Here is a 7,366-nt window from a genome sequence, read left to right on the forward strand (position 1 = left end):
CTTCTCGGGCCTTTTAAAATTCACAGGCAGAGGTGCAATAAAATACTAATTGTCGCTATTATTTACCCTAAATTTTATGACCATTATTTCTCGCGGAATGGGAAAATAATGCAATGGGACCCACCTGACAAATTATCCAATGCCTTTTCTTACATATAATAGGTCCCTAAAAGCCTGTGCTTTAAACAATTATTAACCCAATCAGTGAACACACTAGTAAAGATGACAATTTAGTAAAATATTACAAATTCGTGTTCGTGACATCCTCTCAGTTAAGATCAACAGCAGAAATTATAAATTGTATTTATCTTAGTAACCCTGGAGCACAACAGTTTCTGGGTTATAAAAGACATTCAAGGAACTTGGAATGATTTAATCCATTTTAATAAATTTCGAAGGTGGCCCCCACCTCCCTACACTAAATCCCATTTGTAGGAAAAGGCACATATTGCAGGTACCTCGTTAGTTCGATTTTAACCCAAATACCTCACCAGCCCTAGCTACCCTAATAATTTCTCTTGTATGGTCTTTTTTTTTTTTAAGATTTATTTATTTATGCACAAAAATAAATAATGTCGCTGCCTGGGCAGACAGGCAGAGCAGCAGAGCAGCGTGGCCACCCTCGGTCTGGGATCTCAGCTCGACCATCTTGCTAGCTGGGGCCTCACTAGGTGACTTACCCTCCTGCGCCCCATTTTCCACCTCTGCCCCCCAGGATGAAAGGCGTGAACCCCGAGCCAGGAGCAACCCGCACATCCTTCTTTTCTCTCTTTCTGCCCCTTCGAAACGTCCTGGACGAAACGTGATTTATCTTCTTCCCTTCAGACTCGCTTCCTTGCAAACGTCCCCCCAATCTGGGGGGGGTCGGGAGGAGCCCCCCCACTCCACGGTCGCCCCGACGGCAAGCGGCGCCCCAGCCCACGGGGCTCCCCCGGGCGCCGAGGGACGTTCACTCGCGGGGCTTCTCTTTGGAGTGGGGAAGTGGGGTACGTGCCCCCCAAACCGGGTCAGGCGAGCTGCGCATTTTCGTCGCACCCCAACTCCTTTTAACACGCACGTAACCAGCAGCGCGAAGCCCCCCAGCAAGGCGCGGAAGGAGCCCGGGGCTGGGGGAAGGGGCTTCCCGCTGCGCCCCCCAACGACGCCCCGAGGGGGGCCCTGCCCCGAGGGGGCGCCCGACCCCGAGCCTCCAGAGTTCCCGGATCGCGGCGCCCCCTCAGCGCCCGGAACCCCAACAGGGCTGGCGGCCAAGCGCCCTGCTCCCCGCGGGGGCGCGTCCCGGGGTCCCCCTTAGCTCTCGCTCGGCCCCCTTGGGAAGCCCACTGCACCCCACATCTCAGACCCCCGTGTCCTCCCACCGCGCCCCGCCTCTGCTCTCCCGCCAGCCCCTCAGCTGCCTGCTCCACCGCCCCGTGCGCCCCTCAGCCCCCGGCGGCGACACCCCGGCGCGTCCCGAGCCGCCGCCCCCGGCGCCCCTCACCTCAGGCCGCGGCGGCGGCGTCAGCAGCCGAGCGCCGGGCTGGAGGGCGCGGGGCGGCCGCGCAGGAGCTCCGTGAGAGGGCGCGGCCCCGCGCGCGCGCCCCGCGCTCGGCCCCGTGGCCCCGGCGCCGCAGGCTTGGCAGCGCGCCCGCGACGGGAGCGCGCGGCGCCGGAAGTCGCGCTCGGCCTCCCGCTGAAGGCACCTGAGGGCGGGGCGCTCCGGCTCGGGGCCGCGGACGCGCGCGCTCCCGCCGCTCGGCCCCGCGCGTGCCGGCGCAGGCGCGGTAGGCAGCGCGCACGCGCGGGGAGAGAGCCTGGGGGCGGGGCGCGGCGGGGCGGGGCGGGGCCAGCGGGGGCGCGCGCCTGCCAAATCGTGGAGCGCTGGGAACCCCATCCCTGGGCGCTGGTCTCAGCCTCCTCCTTGGGGATCCGCCTTGGTCTCCCAGGCCCAGCCAAACAACAGGCTTAGGAAATGCAAATGGCCAACAGGCATATGAAAAATGTTCAGCATCACTTGTAATCAGGGAAATGCAACTCAAAACTACCACGAGATACCACCTCACACCAGTGAGAATGGCACATATTAAAAAAACTAGCAACAACAAATGTTGGCGAGGTTGTGCAGAAAATGGAACTCTCCTGCACTGCTGGTGGGAGTGCAAACTGGCCCAGCCACTATGGAGAGCTGTGTGGAGATTCCTCAACCTGCTAAAGTTGGAGCTTCCATATGATCCAGCAATTCCACTCCTAGGGATTTACCCAAAGGTATCTACTCAAAAGGGCACCTGCACCCCTATGTTTATCGCAGCACTATTTACAATAGCTAAGCTATGGAAACAACCCAAATGCCCCCAAATAGATGACTGGATCAAGAAGATGTGGTACATAGACACCATGGAATATTACTCAGCATTCAAAAAAGAAAAACTCATGCAATTTGCAGTAACATGGATGGAGCTGGAAGGGATCATGCTCAGCGAAATAAGCCAGAAAGAAAAAGAAAAATAATACTGGATGGTCTCACTCTTAGCAGGAATTTAGAAAATCTAAATAAGGGACCAGGAAAAAGACTAATTATGATAAAGAAAAAATCAAAATCAACAAGCAACTATAAATTAGAGACACACTGAGGGGGAGAGGGAGTAGAGAAGGGATTAGGGTCAAAATAATGGGGGTGGGAATTGTATGGGGAATATAACCAAAATGAAAATGTATGCATTGCGCAAAAATGAAAAATGATGTAAGAATTATATAAAATAAAATACATTAAAAAAAAAAAAAAAACAGCTTGAAGTCAGGAACTATGGTTTGAGCCCAAACCCTGCCACCTCATAGTGTGTGACTGAGGCCCGCTGGCCTCTCCTCATTTGCACCCATCATCTAGTTTCCAGAATCCTTGCTTGCCAGTTCCCTGACCTTTGAAACTCTTCTCCCAGGACTGCATTTCCATGCACTTTGCAACCCTTTCTGCTTCCCGCTACAGAGTCTGGGGTGCAGTGTCCTCATCTCCATAGCTGATGCCCCTTCACCCATCAGACACCAACCTAGGGCTTCTGGACATTGAGGATGCTTTTAGTTTCTAAAGTGACCTCATGAGAGTCTGGGAATTTGATGGATCCTGAATTTCCCATACAGTCTGGGCATCTGTGGGAGATGTTATACCGCACTACTTTTGCTAAAATTAGAAGCTGATGTTTGGAATTTTATTGTCCAAAGTCACCTAAATGGTGGGATAAAGTTACTGTAAAGAAAAACTCATGACACGTGTGACAGAATTTCTCCCAATTTCTCTAGTCACACTTCTTTGCACAATTCTTTGTTCTTGGAACTTAAAAGAGTTTCTTCAAAATTCCATTGATCCTATGTAGAGCATAGATTTTTTTTTTACTATTATTTTCTGCATCTCAAATTTAAACCAAATCTGAGTCCTATTAGATATATAAATGTATTGCATATGTTTGTATATATATGCACATGTATACATATATATATATATATTTCAATAAAAAAATCAGATGTTATTTAGCCTGCCAAACTAGGATTAGGAAATTCAAAGAAGTTCAGTAGAACTTCTGATGATTAAAAGTCTGATAATGGAGTGGGGGGTAGGGAGGAGACAGAACGTCCTAGAAGCTATACCAGAAAACTGAAGAATCCAGGTAATGACATCATTCATGATATTCTTTTCCTTTGATATAGCTCAAACATTTCACTTACAATTAATGGTCTAAGATGTACGGGCAAGTAAATTAAAGGAAGTCAAATATAAATAAACTTGGTAAAAATGTGTTGCTGGAATACACAATCACCCCAACTTTCCAATTGTACTTCTCACTAGTAGTTTAACCTGGTGAGAAGTCTAATCACTTCTGCCAGTATTCTAGGCATTTGTTTTCTGAGTTTCTTATCCTTGCAGCATTCTCTGCCCTTCATTCTATCTGCTTATGCTTCAACTCTTCAAGATGACCACCAAAACCTAATTCTCTAAAACTCATCACTCCAAATAAAATAATGTATATTCCTCCAAGGACATGCATGCTATCATTTTTGTAAATATTGTATCTCTTCAATTAAATTGTAAGCATTCCCAGTATTGAGACCTTTTTCTTACACCCATTTAAGTTTCCAGATTTGATGCATCATGGTGTGTAGGAAATATTGATAATGCTACTGAAAATAAACATGTGCAAAAGTACACAAAGACTGTTATCATTATTCCCATAAAAATCATCACTCACTCAACAAAATTTACCTAAAAAAAGAAAGGGGAGGTATTAAATTCTTGGGGGATGGAGAACAGAATTATCATGATAATGTGGTTGTGGGAATAACAGAGAGAATGATAAGACATTTTAGTAAAAAGACCTCTATAAAATAGTGTATTGACTATGACATATTTTACTGTCTGAGCAGGTTACTTATCAGACTGCCTGTACCTTGTAACCATTTAGCCACACAATATCTCAATCTAAATTTCCATAGTTACCAGCTCCCATTACTAAGTAAGCAGCTGCAGGGAAGATGTTCCTTTCCAAGTTTCTGTATCTAGGAAATCGCAAACAAGCTATAACGCTTGGTTGTCATGGCGTAAACTCAAATCCCCATATCTCATTAATAGATTTTCAGACAAATAAATCATATGGGAATACACAGATCATAGGAGACATAGGCTGTGATTTAACAATTTGGCTGGCTGAGCAAAATAAATGTGATCTGGAATTTGGACAGTATTTAATGTAGAAAAGGAGAATTCGACTTGCAACCCCAAATGCCAACCTACAACCTCCGCTCCTCCTGGCAAACAATTGGCTCAATTTGCAATGCTCTTTTGCTTGCTAGAGATCAAGGTCTTATTTACGGAATTGCTTATGTGATTTTAGCCAAAATTAAAAGATAAATTTTTAGGGAAAGTTTGTCATGTCAAGTCAGTACATTATTTTGTAAAGGTTATCAATTCATGGAAGTTATATATTGTATACCATTTTTTCAATCTATTAATTTTAGGCACTCTATTCTTATTTGCTTTAAAACATTTACATTTCTAAAAAAAAAAAAAAGTACCAAGCGAAGAGATGTGATTTCTAAATCCTGGGTTTAAATTCAGGATAATTTCAAAGAATTTCAAATTGGTACCTTTTTCTAGAATAAGGCAACACAAAGAAATGTAGCCTTGACTCACAAAGTAGAAAGAGAATCTGGCATCTTAAACAATAGAATCCCAACCTACCAGCTCAAATGTAGCTGAAATTATTATTAAATAGCTTGAGGAAATGATTAACTAATAAGTAACGGAGGGTTGGAGAAGGACGTGGCTTCTGAAGGTAATTTTAGTTTGTTTAGCTTTTATTTCTACTCCTGAGACAGGAAAGGTCATGGGAAAAAGACAGGACAGTACTCAAGGATAAAATTGCTCAAAATGGTGCTGTTCCCACGGGCTGGTAAACAAAAAGCTGATGACTCTAGATCTGGACACCCCCTGCCATAAATTTCCTTGGCCCTTTGTTTTTTATTACCAGTTTCCCCCGGTTTGAGCATTGCTGAGGTCTCTTCCCACAGCTTATCAAATTGGCTGCTATGGGGAAAGGGATATTACAGACCCAGAAGAGTCACAGCCTTTGGGACCTGACCTGGAGCTACAGACACACAACCTCCATGAGCTGCTCACCTTGGAGCCCATCACAAGCTGCAGCTGAGGGGGGCTCACAATTAGCAACAGCAAATGGACTGCACTGAGATGGACAAATGGAGTTGAGCCAAATCCACTCTCCTTGCTTTCTCTGCCAGGAAAGTGTAATTCCTTTGTTCTCAAACCCCAGCCCTAAAACCTATATGCACTCCTATCCCTGGCACCTCTGGGAGTCTCTCATGCCCAGAGAGGCCTCCCCTGAGTACTCTTCCTGGCTCTTTCGCTAATCAATAAACACTGACACCCTCTTTGCCTGCCCTCAGCAGTATCTGTGGAGCCCTCTTTTCAAACTTGACCAGAAGCTCACAAGATCCCTTTCTCAATTTGGGAGCAGGGCCCCTCCATCCATTCCTCTGGCTCCTGGCAGGTGGAACAGTGGACAAAGGTTGGTACACTCGTAGCTTACCCACCTTTGTCGTTGGGGAGGTTGGGGTTGGCCTGGGGAACTCTGACCTGCTCCCAGGTCCAGTGATGCTTCTACTATTACTATTGTTCTTATTACACTAAAATGAATTGCAAGTATATTCTTTCTTTGTGCTTCTCCAAACAGAAGATAATAATTTCAAGGGGATTAATACCATTTGTTCCACTATCGGGTTATGTGGTATCAACTATAAAGTATTATGGAAAAATCTTTGGTTGAGGGCTGGAGTTACCTAGTCCCTTGAGAAGGAAGAGATGGAGAGAAGAGGTTGGTTTAGCCAGAATGGAGTTAGAGAGCACAGAGAAATAAGCCTGCATAGGTGTTTATAAACACAAAGTTATCAATTTACCTAGGAGAATAATATAAAGACTAATAAAAATTTGACTCAATCTGGGTGTTCTTTCTTCTTCTGTAAGGAAAATGGACTTTAGAGAGCCGAAACTTGAGCTAGGCGAGTTAGAGTAAGCAGACACCTATCTGTTTCAAATAAGTTCATGTTTCCAGGCACAAATTACATCCCACAGCTGTTTACTGGTAACTTAAGACCTATATTGCCTTCTTGGTAATTTCAGAGAAATGTAAAATATGAAGAGAATGACAGAGGGTCTGGTTTTTAAAAATGGTTAAAAGGTAGAAACTCAAAACTTTAGAATAGAAAAATAAAACTGCAAATGACATAAATGCAGTTTCGAACATTTAGAGAAGAGTTTGGTGGTCACTAAGAAGCAGAATACCTAAACTCAAAAGAATGCATGCTATACTTTTATTTGATCTGTGAGTTAAAATGGTGATTATATATTCAGCAAAGCATTTAATCGCATCTTTTATGATACCCTAAAATAAGAGCTACATGTAACTATCATTAAGTAAACTCAAAGTTAGTGGGCAAATTGTAGCCAAATTTTTGTTTCTATTTTCTGTAAATTACATAGGTGTTGATATAAAAAGTCATTCTAGTCAAGTCAGAGGACGCAACAAAATCTATGTAGCATAGAAGATATGACTGAAGACAGAACTGGGAAACAAAATTCTATTAACAATTTGAACTAAGCTAAAATCTAGAGATGCAATTGAACAGGAATATATGAAAATCCTGATTTTTTTCAAATCAGGAAAAATAAACTGCACAAGCACAAAGTAGGACAGATTCTGGTTTAACCATGTAAAAATTATCCACAGGCTTTGTGTCTGCCAAGATCAATACAAGTTAATAATATATATCAGGTAGCCTGCACTGTGTGCTGATGGAAACACACTGTTCCATTTGAGACACAAGC

This window comes from Talpa europaea, assembly GCF_964194135.1.
Source record: "Talpa europaea genome assembly, chromosome: 7".
Classification (NCBI taxonomy): domain Eukaryota; kingdom Metazoa; phylum Chordata; class Mammalia; order Eulipotyphla; family Talpidae; genus Talpa; species Talpa europaea.